The sequence below is a fragment of the Euleptes europaea genome, chromosome 1 (genome assembly GCF_029931775.1).
Source record: "Euleptes europaea isolate rEulEur1 chromosome 1, rEulEur1.hap1, whole genome shotgun sequence".
NCBI classification, from domain to species: domain Eukaryota; kingdom Metazoa; phylum Chordata; class Lepidosauria; order Squamata; family Sphaerodactylidae; genus Euleptes; species Euleptes europaea.
This window is the reverse complement of record NC_079312.1, coordinates 21,568,629-21,590,127: the sequence shown is the minus strand read 5'-3', so window position 1 is coordinate 21,590,127 and position 21,499 is coordinate 21,568,629.

Sequence of the window (21,499 nt, the reverse complement as noted above, 5' to 3'; positions counted from 1 at the left end):
TACTTGTCCTTTATAAAAATCAGACAAGCCTTAAGCCAGTAATAAGAGACCAGCCTTTACGGTAGGGTTGCTATGATCACACAGGAGCATATAACACGATATTTACTATTGTTAAGATAGGCTTCACGTTTACTAATGTTCAGTCAAACCTAAGATTGCTAGAATCCTGCACTGGGACCCTTCTTTCCTGTCTATTTCCTTGCCGCTCCCCAGAGTTAACACAGACACAAAATAACAAAAAAGAGTGCATTGGTGTCACTTACAAGGCAAACTTCATGTACATGACTCTGCTAAGAAGCAAAAGCAATGGGCTTCTGCAAAGGAAACTTGCCAAGAAAGCCATAAAGGTGATGAGAAACTGGATGGCCATCTGTCAGCAATGCTGATTCTATGACCTTAGGCAGTTCGTGAGAGGGAGGGCATCTTGGCCATCTTCTGGGCATGGAGTAGGGTCACTGGGTATGTGTGGGTGGGGAGGTAGTTGTGAATTTCCTGCATTGTGCAGGGGATTGGACTAGATGACCCTGGTGGTCCAACTATGATTCTATGACAGCCAACTTCTGTTACCCTCCAGCATCTAAGACACAAAGGTAAGTTTCCCTTTCGTAGAGATAGAGAGCTTTCCTTGCTAGCTGCGGCTTAAACACACTAGTGGGAATAGGTGTCTCATGCAAAAGCAATCATGGCCAGCTTTCTCTAGTGCAGTGCAGACATTAATGCTGATCGCTCTTAAAGTAAATAATGATGTTAGCATTACAGATAGCATTATTCCAAATGTATTAGTTAGGTTGCCATGAGGCATCAGCAATCATTGCACAAACTGGTCTTTTCCAACCATGTCAACAATTGCTTCCTAGACTACCCTTCCTTAAGAGCATTTTTCCTAGTCCCCAGGTGATAGGCTGGAGTTGAAAGTCGGGAAGTCGCCACAGCACAGGTCTGTAAAAAAGATGGCAGGACAACATATTTTCACACACTTGGTTAGACTTCTTTCAAATAAAGTTTCCAGTTAAAGCAGGAGTGTCTAACTCATTTGTTATGCGGGCCAGATATGATATAAATGTCACTTGGTCAGGCTGGGCCATGCCCCATCAGCCCAGATCGGGGGGGGGGGGTCCTTACATAACTGTAAGGAACAAGCGAGACTGTCCGAGGCAAACATGAGTCCAAGTACCCATGCATAAACAACCCTAGTATCCAATGAGACATATGTATGAGAATTTGAGCAGAAAAGCAGGCTGTGGTTAGCACATATTCCCTCTGCAAGCATTCCAATCTACACCTAGGGCTTTAATGCCATGGTTGATATTTGTTCCTCAGTGTGCTGTGGGCATGTAAACATTAATATGCCTGTTTAAAACCCAGAAGTTGATTCCATAAAGAAAAATAGTAACTCTGTGAGGCTCACAATATTTCACAGAGGGCCTTTAGATTGATAGGGTAACAAGGATCCATAAAGGCGGAAGGGGGGCACAAATCAGTGGACACTACAATTGACTCTCAGTGATCTCTACTTATGGGGAAGCTGTGGGGACTTCCAGGAGAGGGAATCTTCCAAGATTTTCAGAGGCATTCTGACCAATGAGAATAAATTACTGGGAGCAGGAGCACTAGTATTTGCCCCAGTAGCCTTGTTCACAGATTACAGTGAATGCACCTACAGAACATTGTGGCCCATTTCCGGGCACTGATCAGTTCCCTGAATGTCCCTCTGGTATTTGCAATGGAAGCAACGGTTTACTCAAGAAAAGCCGGGGGGGGGGGGGTGTTTCCCAGCTGCAGTTACCATCTATAGTGCCTTACAAGGCTCACTTTACCGCTTTAATTTTTACCTTGGATCATATATGCAAGCTAGAGAAGAGCTTTGCTTCTCTTATCTCCTTTCCTCCCCTTGGAAATTCAGCTTGCTGACTGGTGTGTGTGGTAGGGATCATGTCATTCAAGCCCAACTCGAGGTGCTAGTTTTGATCTTTAAAGCCCTATGCAGTTTGAGACCAGAATACTTTAAGGGCCACCTACTCCTGTACAAACCTTCCTGATTGCAAAGATCATGTTCTGAGGCCCTGCTTTGGGTGCACCTGCTTTATAAATGGCTGGCAACCCAAGACGGCCTTCTCAGTACTGGCACCAAGATTATGAAACTCCCTACTGAGGGATATTCTTCTGTCCCCTTCTCTCACTATCATTCACCAGGAGGCAGAATTTTTTGTTTGTTTGTTCTGCCTACTATTCTCTCAATGATCCCTGCAGCGGTGCTTTGCTCTCTCCCCCAAAGTGCTGCTTCTCCCCACAATCTGGCTTGTTAGAAACCAGCAGGAAAGTTTAAAGGGCAGGTAAGGCATCAGGGAAGAGGCTATGGGGGCTTTCAGGAAAGGGACAGGAAATACTGGGGAAGGAGCAAATGAGATTCCCACCATAGGTCCTTGTGGTTTCTCGCTTGTTTTGTTCAAGTTTTATTTCATAAAAGAAGGGAGAGAATACAGAAATAAAGGGTAAAAGATTTGGCAATACAAATCATAAAGACAAAAAGTCTATTGCAGTATCATACATACCTTGCGTGGTTATTAAATCAAGATTGCTTTCCTAGCTTATGAATATAGATTTCGTTGCCTGGTTAATTTGATCATGAACTACCATTAACTTTTCAACCACTTATTATTATTATTGTCATTATTATTATTATTATATCTTAATGTTTTGATAAAATAGTTTCCATTTCTCGTAAAATAGTTCGTAGCTCTGATCACTATTTACCAAATTGGTCATTCTTGCCATGGTAGCATATTGTTGTTTTTTTTTATCTCTGTTTTTCGATGGTGCGCTTTTCCTGAGTCATAGGTTACAGAAGTGACCCCCAATATTAGGGGGGCTCTCATAGTACAGGGGAAATGGGGGCAGAAGTCCCACAAAATGCCAATCCAGATTGGACTCCTTGTTTTATCTCTCATAGGTTTTATTATCCAAAGAGAAAGAGGAGAAGACCAAGATCTGATGTGATTTCATTGCAAAATCTGCACTGATAGAATTTTGCAATCACTAAATAGGGATTTATGACCACCTACTAGTTCCGAGCACCGGCTGCTGTCAGGGAGGCAGTTATTTGACAGACTTCTCAATTGCTCGTGCTTCTTTAGCATGAAGAGGGGATTTCTTTCTGCCTCTCAGCCTTGCAAGGAATCAGCAGGAGCAGAAGCCGGTTCTCACCTTCCTGACAGTGAAGAGGAATGCACCGGCGAATCCAAGGAGCAGAATCTTACTCATTCTGTGTCATTCATTGGTGTCACTAAGGACAATTAGACTGCAGGAGGCTGCAGACAACTATGGGCAAAAACGCACGGTCGCTTTATCCCCCTTTAATCCCTGTTTCAGCCAGGATTCAGCCAGGATCGAACCCATGCGTTTCGCCTAATGTGCGTTCAATCCTGGCTAAAACAGGGATTAAAGGAGGATAAAGTGACCGTGCGTTTTAGCCCGTCTCTCTGAAAGTCTTCAGGTCCATCTAGGCAGGTGTACACTTGTTCCCAGGAACAGCTGACAGGGAGAAGGATGAAAGTGTGTGAATGAAACTTTGAGGGAAGGTATACAGAGTAGCACAAATGCATTTTTAATGCTATGTTTTTATGCTTTGTAATAAATGTACGGGAATCAGATGATGGGAGTGATAGTGGCGAAAACACGTGAAAGATATATACACAATATAGATATTATACATACACAAATTGTGTCAATATTTGCAAACAGGTTTTGTCAGAGTGTGCCTGTTTCTGAGAACGGGCTTCGGGAACCAGTTGGGCTGCTAACCACGATCTGGGAAAGCACTGGCCTCGTGTTTTACGGGTCTTGATTTCATGTCTGTATTTCAAACAGTTACCAGAATCGATGTGATTAGAACTGGATTGTTCATTAAGGGCTTCTGGGAACATAGTGTACATAATGCTTGGGAATACCTTTGGGTTGGCCAGTGCCACCCTCAGAATTGGGTCCCCACTTGAAAGTTTCCTTCAAAACACCCATGGTCAGTGAAGCCTGAAGGACATCTTCTTATTTCGCAAGGGGAAACTGTCAATGCATAGCACGGTATCATCAGGCAGCATTTGACAGTGAGCAGAAGCTGCTTCTTAACCAGCCAGCCAGGCCTCCCACCAGCCCAATTGTGGGTCCCCCAGGTGAAGCTTTCCTCTGCCAGATCACTCTTTCTCTGCTAGACCCAACCCAGACAACATACAGAACTTATCATTGCTTAGCTCAGTCAGCCCATAGGTGGATGAATGTGCTTAGTTTTTCATCCCCCCAGTGTAGGGTTGCCAACCTCCAGGTACTAGCTGGAGATCTCCTGCTATCACAGCTGACCTCCAGCTGATAGAGATTAGTTCCCCTGGAGAAATTGGCCACTTTGGCAATTGGACTCTATGGCATTGAAGTCCCTCCCCTCCCCAAACCCCACCCTCCTCAGGCTCCGCCCCTAAAACCTCCCACCAGTGGCGAAGAGGGACCTGGCAACCCTACCTTAGTTGCCCCACCCCCCTCAGCACCCCTGGACCCAGCAAATGTCTTGTGGAAACTGAGGATATCAAGTGAGGCAATTTACCTCAGACTCGGAGACAGTGAGCTCTTTCTTTTGCAGGGCCCACCACATTTTCTAGATAGATTCTCAGTCCTGGAAGTTTATCTTGTCCCAAAAGCTGATCGAGTTTCATACCTTGCAAACCGCACAGCTGAAAGGAGGAACAGTCTTGTTCATGAATGGATGGATCTATGGGTGAAATCTGGCAACATAGCAGCAGGTCTGAATTTGTTGGGAAGCATCAATAATTCAACCCTTCCCCTTTCAAAGTTTGGATTTTGTGATTCAGGTTTTTTTGGAGGGGGCATTTTCTACGTTTTGCCTTACTTTGTACCTTTTTGATCCATTTCCTGGGCAACAAGGGAGGAGTAAAGAAGAGACAGCTCTGCCTTCCAATCATCACCATTTATTTACTGCTTAAAGAGCCCAGTGGTGCAGAGTGGTAAGCTGCAGTACTGCAGTCCAAGCTCTGCTCACGACCTGAGTTCGATCCCGGTGGAAGTGGGTTTCAGGTAGCCGGCTCAAGGTTGACTCAGCCTTCCATCCTTCCCAGGTCGGTCAAATGAGTACCCAGCTTGCTGGGGGTAAAGGGAAGATGACTCAGGGAAGGTGCTGGCAAACCACCCCGTAAAACAAAGTCTGCCTTGTAAACGTCGGGATGTGACGTCACCCCATGGGTCAGGAATGACCTGGTGCTTGCACAGGGGACCTTTACCTTTAAAGACCAACAGGTCACAAGCAAAAAGAAAAATAGTATACAAATTAACAACTAAATAACTAAAAACCATATGTAACATTTCATTTCAAATTTCTCATTTTAACTGTATGAGAATACAAGTTAAATTGTTTTAAAGGTTTTTAAAGGTTTCTTGCCATAGACAAGAATTTTGCAACCGTCAAGGACACATTTGGATCAACATCTACTAGTAGCTTACCTACAAGCTCTTGCTTTGTATCAGGGCTCTATTTTTAAATATCCCTACAGTTCCATTTCTCGCAGGCCACTTTGTATTTCTTACAAATGATTAAAAAGTGCCAAATGGTATCTAGGTCCCCTGAGTTACAATCGCAAAATCAACTTGAGAAGGGGATCCCATGAAGTCTACCTGTTAGTTCCCCTAATGGCAAAGTATTTAATCTTGCCCTGTGGATAATAAAATTCTGTATTTGGAAACCATTAGAAACTTACAATGGGCAGGTAAAGACTTCGGGACAGGGAGGCCCAAATAGTATAGGGACCATACCCTTCAGGCTCTACAGCACGTGCTCCAACTATCAAGCTCCATTTGATTAAGGGTTTCCAGAGGGAGGCCCAGTTTTAATAGTCTATCGTCCACCAATGTTGACCATGAACTTTGGAAACTGTCATTGGCAAAATAAAACAAATAGGAACCCTGTGTTGAATTGCAGATTTTCAGTCTAAAGGAGAAGGTTACTATCCAGGCCTTAGCCTCCAGAGATGGTTCTGCAAATTCTGCAGAATTGGATAGCTGGGCCTGAGAAACACATGGGGATGTTTGACAGTGAACATAAAAAATGGAATCAACAGGAATTGAATTTTTCATTAATCTTGGCTATGGCAGTCTGCTATTTTCCCCACTGCCCAGGCTTTCCTGATCTCGTCAGATCTCAGAAGCTAAGCATGGTCAGCCCTGGTTAGTATTTGGATGGGAGACCACCCAGGAATACCAGGGTTGCTGTGCAGAGGAAGGCACTGGCAAACCACCTCTGTTAGTCTCTTGCCATGAACCCCCCCCCCAAAAAAAAGGGATCGCCATAAGTCGGCTGTGACTTGACGGCACTTTACACACACACACACACACACACACACACACACACACACACGGCAAGTGGAACTCCATATAGCAAGGTTGGAGCTGCCTTTGCGTGAAAGGCCCAAGTAGCTGCTGGCACATAATTGCCTCCTGTGGTCCAAAATAATCTTAACAGGGCTGTGGAGCATGCTGTGGCAGCCGTGTGTTTTGTCCAAAAGAGATTATAGGAAAAGATTATGCCAAGATGAATTGTCAGTGGGGAGACAGAGGAAGAGCAATGGGGCTCAAGCCCGCAATTGACAAAGCCTCTCAGAAATTCTCATTGTTTAATGGCCAATTCCTAGTTCCACAAACAAACCTATTCTTTTGGTGATGTTTGAACTGGCCCAGAGGCAAAAGTTAAGCCTCCAAACAGAATGTCAACCTTTTCCTTTAATAGCTTTATACAAAAGGGGGAAGGGAAGGTGCCCAGTGAAAGGGGCCCATTCAACATGTGAATAGGTTTGCCAGATAATTCACAGTGGGTAGCCGTGTTAGTCTGTCTGCAGTAGTAGAAAAGAGCAAGAGTCCTGTAGCACCTTAAAGACTAACACCATAGAGTCGAAAGACCAAACTGGCCATTTTCTCCAGGGGAACTGATTTCTATCGGCTGGAAAGCAGTTTTAATAGCAGGAGATCTCCAGCTAGTACATGGAGGTTGACAACCGTACACGTGAGAGACAGCTGAAGAAAGCCCACCAACCATATTTAGGTGACCCCCTGAGCATGGCCTAAGAATCATGTTTTATGCTGGTGAAATGCATCACACATCAGTTTATGATAAAATTGTATAAGAGAAAACTTGTACCAGGAAAAGATTCCAGTCTTGTTTTGTTTGGCAATGAACTGCCTGATTTTCCAATTAATATTTGTTATAAACCTCCTCCCAGGAGATATATTATTCTAGTTATGAGAAATGACGTTTCAAGAACACTGTTGCCAACAGCTCAATGCTGAATTATTCAGGATAAATAGGAATGACACACCTGTCTGGGTGTACCTGGGAGAAAGAGAGAGAGAGAGACCAGTGTGCTGCCTTTGGTTACTCTTTGGTAATCAATCCTCTGAAATCGAAGATGAACAAGGTTATTCTCCATGGTTTGGCACTTCTGCTCCTCTGTGGCATGGGTGAGTAAATAAAGTAGTAATGATAGATAGATAGATAGATAGATAGATAGATAGATAGATGTGTGTGTGTAAAGTGCCATCAAGTCGCAGCAGACTTATGGCAACCCTTTATGGGGTTTTCAAGGCAAGAGACTAACAGAGGTGGTTTGCCAGGTCCCTCTTTGCTACTGGTGAGAAGTTTAGGGGTGCAGCCTGAGGAAGGTGGGATTTCGGGAGGGAAGGACCTCAATGCCACCGAGTCCAATAGCCAAAGCAGCCATTTCCTCCAGGGGAACTGACCTCTAGCAGCTGGAGATCAGTTGTAATAGAAGGAGATCTCCAGCTAGTACCTGGAGGTTGGTAACCCTATCTGTCCCCCTGGAGAAAATGGCTGCTTTGGAGGGTGGACTCTATGGCATTATATTGGGCAGAGTCCTCTCCCCTCCCCAAACCCTGCCCTCCTCAGACTCCAGCACAAAATCTCGAGGAATTTACCAACCTGGAGCTGGCAACCCTAGCCAAGGAGTCCTCACTCAAAGGCCAAAATAAGCTTAGAAAGGGCACTTCCCCCTCTCCTTGCCTTTTACTGACAAACCAAGCCTGGAATACTGTGGTTGCCTAGCAAAGGCCACTGTGAGAATTCATTTCTTAAAACTACAGACATACCTTTTATAATTTCTGGGTTTTTAACCCCCCTCATGTGTGTTTTTTCACATTTCAGATTTTTTTCTGCAAACCTGGGGCATTTTTCAGGTTTGCAGAAAGATGTCTTGGCTGTTCACAGCACAACCACTAGATATAAATATCCTCAGATTTGGCTGACTTGGCTATTAGAATATTAAAAATATTCACACCCCTCCCCGATTGTTCAAATTTTTTTTTGTTATGGACAAACAGGGAGGGGTGTGAATATTTTTGTATGTACTTTGTTGTTTGTTTTGTGTGATACATACCGTGTTTTTGAACAGTTAGTGTTAGGGTTAGAGTAGTCCTCCTTGTCTGTGCTGTATGTTGTAAATATATAGAGACTTTGAGCTACGTGCTGTTTGTTATTTCTTGAGACAACATCCAGGTGGTGGCTGGAGTTCTTCTGCTATTACAACTGATCTCCAGCCAATAGAGATCAGTTCACCTGGAGTAAATGGCCGCTTTGGCAATTGGACTCTATGGCATTGAAGTCCCTCCCCTCCCCAAGCCACATCCTCCTCAGGCTCCGCCCCAAAAACCTCCCACCGGTGGCGAAGAGGGACCTGGCAACTCTATTGATGTCACTTGCTGTCACGTGCATCCCCAAGGAACAGTGATAGATCACAAAGGGTAGCCGTGTTAGTCTGTCACTAGCAGTAGAAAAGAGTAGGAGTCCAGTAGCACCTTGAAGACAAAATTTCTGAAGAAGTGAGCTGTGGCTCACGAAAACTCCTACCCTGCCAGAAATTTTGTTAGTCTTTAAGGTGCTACTGGACTCCTACTCTTTTCTACTCCCAAGGAACAGCGTCAGGATGAAGTGAGGTCAGCATTAGGAAGGGGAGAATAAAAAAAACCCTGGCCCCCATCTTCCAGAGGTGGAAATGCCTGCTGCTATCAGAAAATCAACCTTTGATGCAAGTCATGGTATAATATATTTTTACATTTTTCTTAGTTAAAAGATTGTATAGCAATGCCAACCGTTGCTTTAAAAAGTGAGTATTTTCAGTTCAACATAAAATGTAATGAAGGAAATTAAAATAATAATTTGTATGCACGAAGAATTGAAAAAATCCCAGTGAAGTATACAGATATGTTGACTGCAAATGTTATGGTGGAAGGGGGGAAAGGACTAATCCCCCCCCCCCAGTTTAGCAGGTTCTGCAGAAGAATGAGTCGTCAATTGGATTTATTCGTTTTTAGTTCTTCTGTAGTATTTAGCATGTGTAGTGCAAAAGCAAAAAGAAAAAAAATAAATTCTGCTCTGGAACCCATCCTACCTAAAGTCCCCTTTTGTTTTTTGTTTTATCTATAATCTTCAAAAGCATTTTAAAAAGCATTAAAAAAAATGCTCAAAATACTTGTTGGTAACAGTGTTCTCTTTCTCAGCCAGGAGTCTGCTCTGCTATGAAAACTGTAAGGATGAGGAATGCATCCCTGTTTACTGCGAAGATGAAGATGCTGAGTGCTTCAATAATGCAATTAATGGTAAGACACAGAAAGCTAGGGCGTCAGAAAGCTCCGAATTGGGGATTACCTGGAGATTTTGGGGATGGAGCCTGAGGAGGGCATTGTTTGGAGAGGGGAGGGACTTCAATGCCATAGAGTCCAATTGCCAAAGTGGCCATTTTCTCCAGGTGAACTGATCTCTGTCACCTAGAAATCAGCTGTAATAGCAGGAGATCTCCAGCCACCACCTGGAGGTTGGCAACCCTACCGAAAACGCCAATAGCAGGGCTGACCATGAAGCAAACCTGGGCAATCCCTTAGGATGCCCAAGTTAGACGGACACCAAAAAGCCTGAACTGAGTGGAGGGAGCAGTGCCTTACACGGAGTCAGATTACTGGCCCTCCCCAAACCCCGCCCTCCCTAGGCTCCGCCCCCAAAATCTCCTGCCAATGGCGAAGAGGGATCTGGCAACCCTAGCGGCCATGTGGAACCATGCTATGATTGTCTCAATGCTAGACCACTGTAACACACTCTGCATTGGTCTGCTGGAGTTGCCAGGTCCCTCTTTGCCACCGGCAGGAGGTTTTGGGGCCGGAGCCTGAGGAGGGTGGGGTTTGGGGAGGCATAGAGTCCTATTTTCAAAGCAGCCATTTTCTTCAGGTGAACCGATCTCTGTTGGCTGGAGATCAGTTATAATAGCAGAAGATCTCCAGCTATAACCTGGAGGTTATAGCAAACACAAAATTAGCGTGCTGTAGGTTAGGCTAGTAAACACTAAACAGCCTTCGACAATATACTAAACAGCAACTTTCTACAAATAAAGTAATTTATCCACAATAAAATCATTGCAAAATATGTGGTACATATAGTACAAGGAAAGTATTATCCAATTGGATAATACTTTCCTTGTACTATATGTACCACGTATTTTGCAATTATTTTATTGTGGATAACCTGGAGGTTGGCAACCCTAGGGTCTGCCCTTAAAGAAAACTCAGTCCAGTTGACACAGAACACCGTAGCCCTGTTCCTTTGGGGCACTCAGCAGAATCTGTGTATCACAAGTGTCCTGCAGACGCTCCCTTGGCTACCAATCAGCTAATGGGTTTAATTCAGCTTTCTAAATATCACCTGAAGCCCTTCATGGCTTTGAACCTGCGTGCCCGCAGGACCACATCCTCTGTGACATCTGTGTTCTTCGGAGCAAAGCCTTCTGAAGGCATCATCCTGCCAAAAAGGTAAAATCGACAACTGCCCCTTGATGCACATTCTCTGTGGTGGCTGTTGGGGATTCAATGCGAGTTCCATTTCTGTCAAGGCAGTTGAAGGGTTAACTTGTTTATATCAACAGTTTAGATAGTCTCAAGATCATCATGAAATAACAGATGTCAGTAGTCTGTTGGCTAGCAAATCGCCATTGCAAACGTGCAGAATGTCACGGAGTTAGAATTGTCTTTGGGCGAAAATGCATGGACGCTTTATCCTCCTTTAATCCCTGCTTCATCCAGGATTCAGCCAGGATCGAACACATGCGTTTTGCCTAATGTGTTCGATCCTGGCTAAAACACGGATTAAAGGAGGATAAAGCGACCATGCGTTTTCGCCCTTTATTGCCCTGATCCTTTGTTAAGGTTGTAAAAGTTTAGAGCAGGATGTTCAGTTGCTTTTTGAATCTCACAGATGAAAGATGTTTGTTTCAGCTCTCTTGCTCTGGGACACAGACAAACGGATTTAAGCCATAGTACCTGCTAGAATCTCTAGCAAGTTTTATAGGGAACTAGATGGAAAGATTGTTATTTGTTTTCATCCCATGTAACCTACCCTGTTTAGGAAAGTAAAGGATATTTGTTTGATTAAGAAAAAGTATTTGACTCTGTTTTATTGTGTGCTCTGACCTGACACTTTCTAACCACAATCACGATCCATGGGCTCACAATATCCAACAGTGGCTCCTAGGTTAATGCAGTGGACAGCCTGAGGCTATCAGAAGGGCCCCCTCAATTGGCACCCAGAAGGGATAAATTTATAGACGGTTCCTTTCGCTATATGGACCGCTCTGTTGCCTTAAACAGCCGTGTTTAGTGGCATTTGTGTTTCCATTTCCCCAATTCCAACCAGACCACGTTACTCTTTTTAAATCAAGAATGTGGCTATTATACTGCACTGTTTTTATCACATTTTGTAATATGAATAGTTTTTAATCTGCCTTGAGTCTCAGTGAGAAACGCAGATTATAAATGAAGTTAATAAAAATAACAAAGCACTTGGCATTCCCACTAGGGTTGCCAACTGCCAGGTACTAGCTGGAGATCTCCTGCTATTACAACTGATCTCCAGCCAATAGAGATCAGCTCACCTGGAGAAAATGGCCACTTTGGCAATTGGACTCTATGGCATTGAAGTCCCCTCCCCAAACCCCACCCTCCTCAGACTCTGCCCCAAAAATCTCCCGGCGGTGGCGAAGAGGGACTTGGCAACCCAACTTCCCACAGCCTTTCGAAGACTCTGGAAGGCCAAGAACCTGTTTCCTTGAGTCCTTCCCCCCTTCTTGCGGATCTCCGTGTCAATCTTCTCTTTGTTCTCAATTGGGGAAAAACTGGGCAAACAGGTAATCTTTTCAATATTGGCATTAGATCTAACACAACAAGAAAATGTTCTCCCTTAAGTTTGTACTATTGGCAGGCTTACCCGCTGGGCAGGAGAAAAACAATCCTGTCCCTTTAGCAGTGGAGTGATGTGTGGAAGTGGGCAGCTGAAACTTTTCCTGGCGTGGAGGTAAATTGTATCACCTGGTATTTGCTTCAGATGGCGCTGATATTAAAGGGACACCTAGTAGAGGTTTAAAAGTTGGTGAACCCATGGGATATGATTTATAATGAATTGAGACTGATTATGCAACAGATTATCCCTAAAACGCCGGAAATGATGTTATTAAGTATTATACCGGAAACAATATTAACTCAGAGATCTTTCTTGATATATGCCACTACAGCTGCAAGGTTGGTTTATGCAGCAAAATGGAAACTTTCAGAGACACCGGATAAGATGGACTGGATAAATAAAATGTTGGAACTAGCAGAAATGGCTAAACTTACGGCATTAGTAAATCAAAAGGAGAATACAGAATTTGTGGGAGAATGGGAGGCATGGACAATATATTGTCAAAAGGAATTTAAATTGGGAAGTATTGAAGGTTATGTTTTGCTCTAATTCAATTGATCAAGGTAGAAATATTATTAAGATAAATGATTTAGATTTTAAGAATTGTAATCAGATTTTTATATGAAGTATTGTAATGAATCAGAAATTAAATGAAAAGGTGACAATAAAGTTATCAAAAAGATAGAGGAGGATAGAGGGGAAGTCAACGTAAATATTTGAATTAATTAGTTATATAGAATAGTGAAATATTGTTCATATCATATAATTATGTTAATGAATGATGGAAACTACTGTACTATAAAAAACAAAAAAAAATGTTATATAAAAAAAAGTTGGTGAACCCTAACCGTTGGTTTCACTTGATGTCTTTTCCATATTTCATAAAGAAATATCAACAAACAAAGTTTACACACAAAGCCAATGCATTCTGAACTGAAGGATTGTGATTCATTCCAATCAAGTTTCAGGCCTGGTTATAGGTAAGGTTGCCAGCCTCCAGGTATTTGCTGGAGATCTCCTGCTATTACAACTGATCTCCAGCCGATAGAGATCACCTGGAGAAAACGGCCACTTTGGCAATTGGACTCTATGGCATTCCTCCCCCTCCCCAAACCCCTCCCTCAGGCTCCGCCCCAAAAACCTCCTGCCGGTGGTAAAGTGGGATATGGGAACCCTAGTGATAGGACTGAAACGACCTTGGTTGTCCTGGTGGGTGTCATGCAGCAGGAGATGGACGGGGGAACACAACCCTGTTAATTCTCCAAGACCTCTCAGCGACTTTCAGTACCATCAATCATGGTATCCTTCTGGATGGCCTTTTTAGGGTTGACAAGCACTGTTCTGAGGTGGTTCTGGTCCTACCTCGAGGGTAGGTTTCAGAGGGGGGTGCTGGGGGACTGCTGCTCTGCCCTTGGCCTACAGGGTTTCCCAGGGTTCCACCTTGTCCCCCATACTTTTCAATAGCTATGTAAAGCTGCTGGGAGAGAGGTCATCCAGATAGTTGCCACCAATATGCAGATGACACTCAGCACTACCTTGTTCTACTAGTAGATCCAGGGAGGCTGTCGAAACAGTGAACTTGTGCCTGGAAGCAGTTTTGGAATGCATGAGGGCTAATAAGCTTAAACTTAATCCTGACAAAAAGAGGTTCTAGTGATAGGGGGAAGTCTAACCTGGGAAATGGGTTATCCCTGTAGTGGCAATATGCGGAAGAATATTGTACGAGGAGTTGTAGGTTGACATGTCACATATTCCTCCATATTAATGTTAGTTTAGTTTGTTTCTGTAGTGTGTTGGGTCGCCAGGTGTGCTTACAAGTTGATTAGGCAGTCTATGCTGGCTCAGGCAGCAGCTGGTGTGCATGATTAGGGAGGCAGGGCTGTGGGCCAGGTGTCCTAAGTCAACCCAAAGTACCTGGCTGGAGTGAAAAACCCAAGAAGGAGACGAACAATGGGCTTCTACACAGATCAGGCTGGATGCTGTGTGACTGGACTGTTGACCCTGGGATCTCTCTGGATGCTGCACGCGGAGCCCCCTGCACCCAAGAAGGAGAGAGAGACACTCATGTACAGTGGTATTTGTACTGAGTTACTTTGTGTTGTTTTGCCTGCTGAATGTGTGGTTTGGTAATTAAACTGTTGATTTTCCTTCAATTACCAGAGTGCTCATTGCCTCCAAATCTTAAAGAACCCCTGCCTTGGCAGGACAATCCCCTGTTCTGGATGGGATTGCAGGTTTGTAGCTTGGACCCTGGCCACCTATTGGATAAACAGGTAGCAGTGGTGGCCAGGGGTGTCTTTTATACCAGGTTCGGCTGGTGAGCCAGCTGCAGCCCTTCCTGGGCAGAAAATATCTTGTCACTATGGAGCATGCCCTGGTAACATCTAGATTAGATTACTGCAGTGCACTCCACGTGGGGCTGCCCTTGAAGACTGTCCAGAAGCTACAATTAGTACAGAATGCTGCAGCCAGAGTGTTGACTAGAGTGGCATTGACTTTTAAAGCCCTGTATGGCCTGGGACTTACATACCTTAAGGACCACCTTCTCCCATACAAACCTACCCGCTCTCTCAGGTCATCCTCAGAGGCCCTGCTTTGGTTGCCTCGCTATCTAAAGCTAGACAGATGGGAACCCGAGAGAGGGCCTTTTCCGTCATGGCATCAAAACTTTGGAACTCTCTCCCCAAGGAGATTCGTCTGTCTCTCTCTATGTGTGTCTTTTGTCAGTAGCCTTTTTGTTTCATCTGGCATGTGGTGGTGGTAGAAACTACTGTCAAGTCACAGCTGACTTATGGCAACCCCGTAGGGTTTTCAGGTCAAGAGATGTTTCGGAGGTGGTTTGCCATTAGCCGTTAATCTGGCATCCACCCAATAATGTTATTGGCCCTCCTTCTAGTGTTGCTTGTTTATGTGCTTTTAACTGAATTTTATAATTTTAACAGTATTTTAATTGTTTAAATATTTTCTTATGTTCACCCCCTTGTGGACCCTGATGGGCTGGAAAGGTGGCAGAAAAATGCTTTACTGAAATAAACTCTTTACTGGCTGACCATTATGCCAGCTGCAGACAGAGGTTTGACATTGACCCTTAATTGTCTAAATTCCCGCCATCAGTCTTTTTTAAGGTGCTGCCTGAAGAAGAATTCTGTAGAACTCTTGCATTTTGCCCCCTTTTGCTTTATTCAGGTTGTTATCAATGTTTTGGCCTTTGAGCAAAGATTCATTGGGGCCAAGGCTGGCAGCAACCGCAGCAGTGTTGCCAGGTCCCTCTTTGCTACCAACGGGAGGTTTTTGGGATGGAGCATGAGGAGGGCTTGGTTTGGGAAGGGGAGGGATTTCAATGCCATAGAGTCCAATTGCCACAGCAGCCATTTTCTCCAGGTAAACTGATCTCTATCGGCTGGAGATCAGTTGTAATAGCAGGACATCTCCCACTAGTGCCTGGAGGTTGGCAACCCTAAACCTCAGAGTGACATGATATCACCAGACTTGTGTGACTCGCCTAGGCCTGGCTGCTTGCTAATATTCAGCAGCAGGAACCCTATGAAGTCCAGTATGTTGTAGCAGCTAGAGCTTCAGAGTAGGGTCTGGGAGACCCAAGTTAAAATCACCAGTCTGCCATGGAAGGTCATAGGGTGATGCTGGGCCAGTCACATACTTTCAGTGGAACCTACATCATAGGGTTGTTGTGAGGATAAAAAGGAACAGAGGAGTCTATAAGCAGAGGAGAGTATATAAAGCTACATGCAACTGGAACAACCTCGTATCATAAAGCCAGCGTGGTGTAGTGGTTAAGAGTGGTGGTTTGGAGCGGTGGGCTCTAATCTGGAGAACCAGGTTTGATTCCCCAGCCCTCCGCATTAGCAACAGACGCTAATCTGGTGAACCAGGTTGGTTTCCCCACTCCTACACAAGAAGCCAGCTGGGTGACCTTGGGCTAGTCACAGCTCTGTTAGAGCTCTCTCAGCCCCACCTACCTCACATGGTGTCTGTGGTGGGGAGGGGAAGAGAAGGTGATTGTAAGCCAGTTTGAGTCTCCTTTACGTGGTAGAGGAAGTCGGCATGTAAAAACCAGCTCTTCTTCTTCTTCGTCTTTGTTTGTACCTTTTGTCCAACTGGGATCAAGGAAGGCCCAGCAGAAGGCAAACACACTACTTGGGTGTTCATTGTTCATGCTTCTTTTTATGATTTGACAATCCCTGATACTGACCACTGGTATTCTTCCTATAATCACATGTCTGCCTTGGACAATTCTTGATGTCCAGGTCCTACTTCTAAATAATGCAGGTGGTCATTTTCTCCAGTGTGGGTGTTGATCAGCAGAAAGCAAATAAAATAAAATAAAAATCCCCCCTTTATTTCTGCATTCTGGCAGTACCCAAAACAGAGGCATAACTAATCTATGGGAGAATTGACCGGTTTAAATAAAAGGAAAAAAGTAACCTGTTCCTTTAATCTCCAGAATGATTTTGGCATGCACTTTCTTCTCCTTTAGCATAATCGATATCACAGAGGAGGGGGAGGAATTTGGGGCTTGTTATTTTCTCTTTGGTTTTAGCTGGGGATGTTTTAACTATTGTTGTAAGCTGCCTGGAACCAAGAGGAACGGCAGGATTTAAATATTTGAATAAAATAAATATAATACATCTGTGAAGCAATTTATGAAACATGTCTCTTTCCCCTTTCCCCCTCAGAGGTTCCTGAAATGGAAGATGAAGAGAATGGCACATATTTTAATTTGACAGGTAAGTTTCATTGTTAGGGGAATCTGAAAGTTGCGTTTTTACCGCAGAATCAAAGTCCTCTTTATGCAAGAAAGTTAATGAGAGCAACAATTTGCTTCAGTATTTTTATCCAATATCTGATATTTTGTATATCTGGCTCTTAAAACCATCAACTGTTCCTGCAAAGCCCTTCTGTAAAAGCCAGCTCATAAAACACTTCTGATCCTTGATTTTTTTTCTTCACACATTTCCACCTTGAAAAACCTCCTTCCCAAAATACTTGTCCTCACTGTAGATGAGTTTGCAAGCAAAGTCAGGAAATGTTTCCTGTTGATTCAGAACATAACGCGTCTCTCCAGTTTTAACATCCACACAAATGCAGAGAATGACGAATACCACACCAGATAGGTCTATGCTAAAACTTCAAATTTTCCTCCAATATTCTGAAAATAGTCAGATCCTCTGCTGATGCAGACATGTTCCTTCTTTCAGTCATTTCCCAAGGCCATTTAGTGGGATTTTTAGAGTGAGAGGAAAGATACATTCTGTTAATACATTAAGTTCTTAACTTCTTTCAGAGTTGTTGAATTTGGATGAAGGAATAGAGGGAATACTTATTAAATTGGCAGATGATACTAAACTGGGAGAGGTAGCAAATACAGTAAAAGACAGAGTCAGAATATAGGATGATCTTGACAGGCTGGAAAACTGGGCTAAAACTAATTGAATGAATTTCAACAGAGATAAATGTAAAGTTATGCATTTAGGCAGGAAAAATGAATGCATAATTATAGGCTGGGGGAGACTTGCATTGACAGTAGTATGTGTGAAAAGGATCTAGGGGTCTTAGTAGACCATACACTGAACATGAGTCAGCAGTATGATGCTGTAGCCAAAAAGGCAAATGCGATTTTGGGCTGCATCAACAGACGTATAGTATCAAGATCATGCAAAGTGATAGTATTGCTTTGCTCTGGTTAGACCTCACTTGGAGTACTGTATTCAGTCTTGGGCAGTACGGTTTAAGAAGGATGTTGACAAGCTGGAACATGTCCAAAGGAGGGCAATGAAGATGGTGAGGGGTCTGGAGGCCAAGTCCTACGAGGAAAGGTTGAAGGAGCTGGGTATGTTTAGTCTGGAGAGGTGACTGAGAGGTGATAGGAAAGCCATCTTTGAAAGGCAGTCATATAGAGGTTGGCGCGGAGTTGTTTTCTGTTGCCCCAGAAGTTCAAACCAGAACTAATTCATGGACATAAAATCAGAAGAGTTTTCAGCTAAGCATTAAGAAGAGCTTCCTGACATAGCGGTTCCTCAGTGGAACAGGCTTCCTCGAGAGGTGGTGGGCTCTCGTTCTTTGGAGTTTTTAAGCATAGTCATCTGGCAGCAGTTTTGATTCTGTGAACTGAGGCAGATCATGTGAGGGAGAACAGAAAGGCAGAAGTCAGTGCTCAGCTCTCACAGCCCTTTCTTACATGCTGATGGTAATGCCAATCACTACTTTTGGGTCCGGAAGGGATTTTCCTCCAGGCCAGACTGGCTAGGGATCCTGGAGGTTTTTTGCCTTCCTCTGGGATGGAGCAGGGGTCACTAAGGGTGTGAGGGGGGAGGTTGTTGTGAATTTCCAGCATTGTGCAGGGGGTTGGGACTAGATGATCTTGGAGGTCCTTTCCAGCTCTGTGTTTCTATGATCGATTTAACCACCTTGAAGGAAAACGACTGACATGATTGCTTCCAAGACCGGTCTTTGGGCAGAGTCCTGTACACGAATGGGGTCTATGGAAATTGTCCCTTTTTCGTCCCTGGCCCTCCGACATTTGCTTCATTTGCTTTCCTTCACCCCCCTTCTCTTCCATGAGATTGCAGTCCTCCCCCCCCTCCATTCCAGATGTACTCCCATTTTACACTGTTGTCTTTCTTCCCCCCCCCCAGATTTTGTGAAAAGTGGTTGCACCACTGAAGAGAATCGCCATCTATGCAACACGACTCGTACTGGTACACTAAGAATAGGTGAACTCAAGTTAAGAATGCAAATGAATATGACTTGCTGCAACTCAGACATGTGCAACGATGAAGGCGAAGACTGAGTTCCCTTCTTTTAGCAAATCCTTTGGAAGGAACACAAATTGCACAGTCTGAGTTTCAGTCTGTTCCAATCAGCTGCATCCATCTCACCTTCCAGAGAAAAACTGTCTTCCGCTTATCTACTTTCAACCTCCCAAACCCTCCCAACTCTGTGACTAGTAAACTTACCTGTTGAGGCCCTGATTTATGATTTGTTCTTCACAGAAGAAAAGGAGATTGTAACTCCCCTTTGACTTTGTCCATTTCTCCTTTACTGCCTCTGATACCTATAATTTCCTACTTGGCCTCCTCTTTGGTAATGCCTGTCCTTTGTCCTTTAAACTACTCCTCAAAATTTACCTTTTCTAGGAAGCATTTTCTTTAATCCTTTAATAATCACCTCCATCCAAAATGAAAACTCACCATGTTTAACAGCATCTGGTCACATTCATTTGTTGTTCCTTCTGCTCCTTCTTCTCCCAGTTGTCTCCCTGGAAGCTGAGATACAAATTGTAAGCTCCTTGGTGCAGAGACCTTTCTTGTTTGTTTGTGCTGAGATTTAGATTGTAAGCTCTTTGGTACAGGGACCTTTCTTGTTTGCTTGTCCTACTCTGCAAAATGCCATGTACTGATGGTACGACAATTAATATTAAATAAAAAGATATAGAAAAAATCAAGTGTCTTATGTATTCATTTGTTTCTAAAGTTACTCTTCAGTTACATTTTGCTTTCTCATTTTCCTGCTTCTGCCTTCAAGTCTCCTTTTTCCATTCTCTATTTGCCTGATTATTTTTTATTATTCACTATGATCCTCTTTCTCCTTTTCTCTGTCGTCTCCAGTGGTTTCCTTTGTGATGCATACTAGAAACTCTTGCTTTGTATCAATACTGCACAATGTGACTGCATGAATGTTGGGAGGAGTGAATCTATATTCTGCCTGTATTAACGCAAGGAGAGTGGAGGGATACAAAGCCTTGGGGATCCTTTGCCATGTCATATCACCCTGGGATGTCTTGTACAGTTAGTAGGAGGGCAAGGGGCAGGATTTCCATTATATCTGTCAGTGCTTCATGTCTGAATAGAAGTGTTATGATATAATAGATCAACCCTGTAAGAGTATTTTTTTGTCATGACCAGTAATGGCTCACCCTTACATCCCTGACTGATGGTAGCTCATATTTTGCATGAGAGGGTAAAGTCCTCAGCAGTCTGGTCCCCGTAATCTGTCTTCGCCATCTGACACTCTTCTTGATGCTGCCTACTTTGTTGGCTTCAATACTCTCTCACCTGCTTGGTCCTAGCTAAACTGATCTGACCATACTCTGGTCTTTCCCAAAACAATACAAAGTTTCTGTGTGTGCCGAGTTTAAATTGCAGCTGGGGAAAGAATGATGTAAAGAGGAAGAGAATATGACATTTGTAATGATTGACAAGAGGAAAAGGGGAAGATCCAACAAGAGATGCATTGATTCTATAAAGGAAGCCACAGCCCTCAATTTGCAAGATCTGAGCAAGGCCCTGAGTCGGAAAGGACTTGACGGCACTTAACACACACACACAATGATTGACATCTTGGCATGTACATTATCTTATGCTGGACTAAAAGTGGTTGTTTCTGCTTTGAACTGGAGCGTGTTATTCAGCTGAATAATAAATCTTTCAACTTGCTCCTGCTTGGTGTGTTTTTAATTGGGCTGAAGGACACCAAGGAACGAAACCTGTTGGTTGTAAAACTGTCGCCAGTCAACATCTCCAGGAGGCAATGGCCTTTCTCACTCCTCACATAACAAAATCAGGTTGGGGTGATATGCCTTTAAACTCAAGGCTGCAGGCTCCTTTCCAAGGCTGGAAGCACCTCAGGTGTGTCTGATCTGTGCTTAGTAAACAGGTTTGGAACAGGGGTAATGAATGAGGAATTAAAAAGTCAGGAAAAAGAGGCATGAAGGGAGAGAGATGGGCTGTGGCTCTGGGACCTCTCCATTCCAGCAGAAATTCAGTTAGGAGCAGAAGGAATGGTCTTGTAAGTATATTGTGTTGCCTAATGGTGGGGGCTATAATGCATGTTGATAACTGACTCGGTTTGTTAAAATAAAACTTGGCTCGAAACCTGCTGGTGTGCTTTGCCTCTGGATCCTAGGAAAAACCCAACTGCCAGCTGTTTGGGAGAACAATTTTAAGGATGTTTGAGCACGATATTTTTAGAAATGAAATTAACTCATTCCCAGCCAAAGTGCTCCAGGACCCTTACAAAATCCGGTTCTAAGGTAGCTAAGAGCTGCTCATGGATCAGTGTTCCAGGACCCATTACCTTCAATTCAGTGTCCTGCTCTAAACAGCAAATTGCAAAGGAATGACTACGGGGGATGTGGATTCTGTGAAACTTTTCTGACTTGGTGCATCACTCCCATCTTGTCCTTTATCATATGTGAGTCTG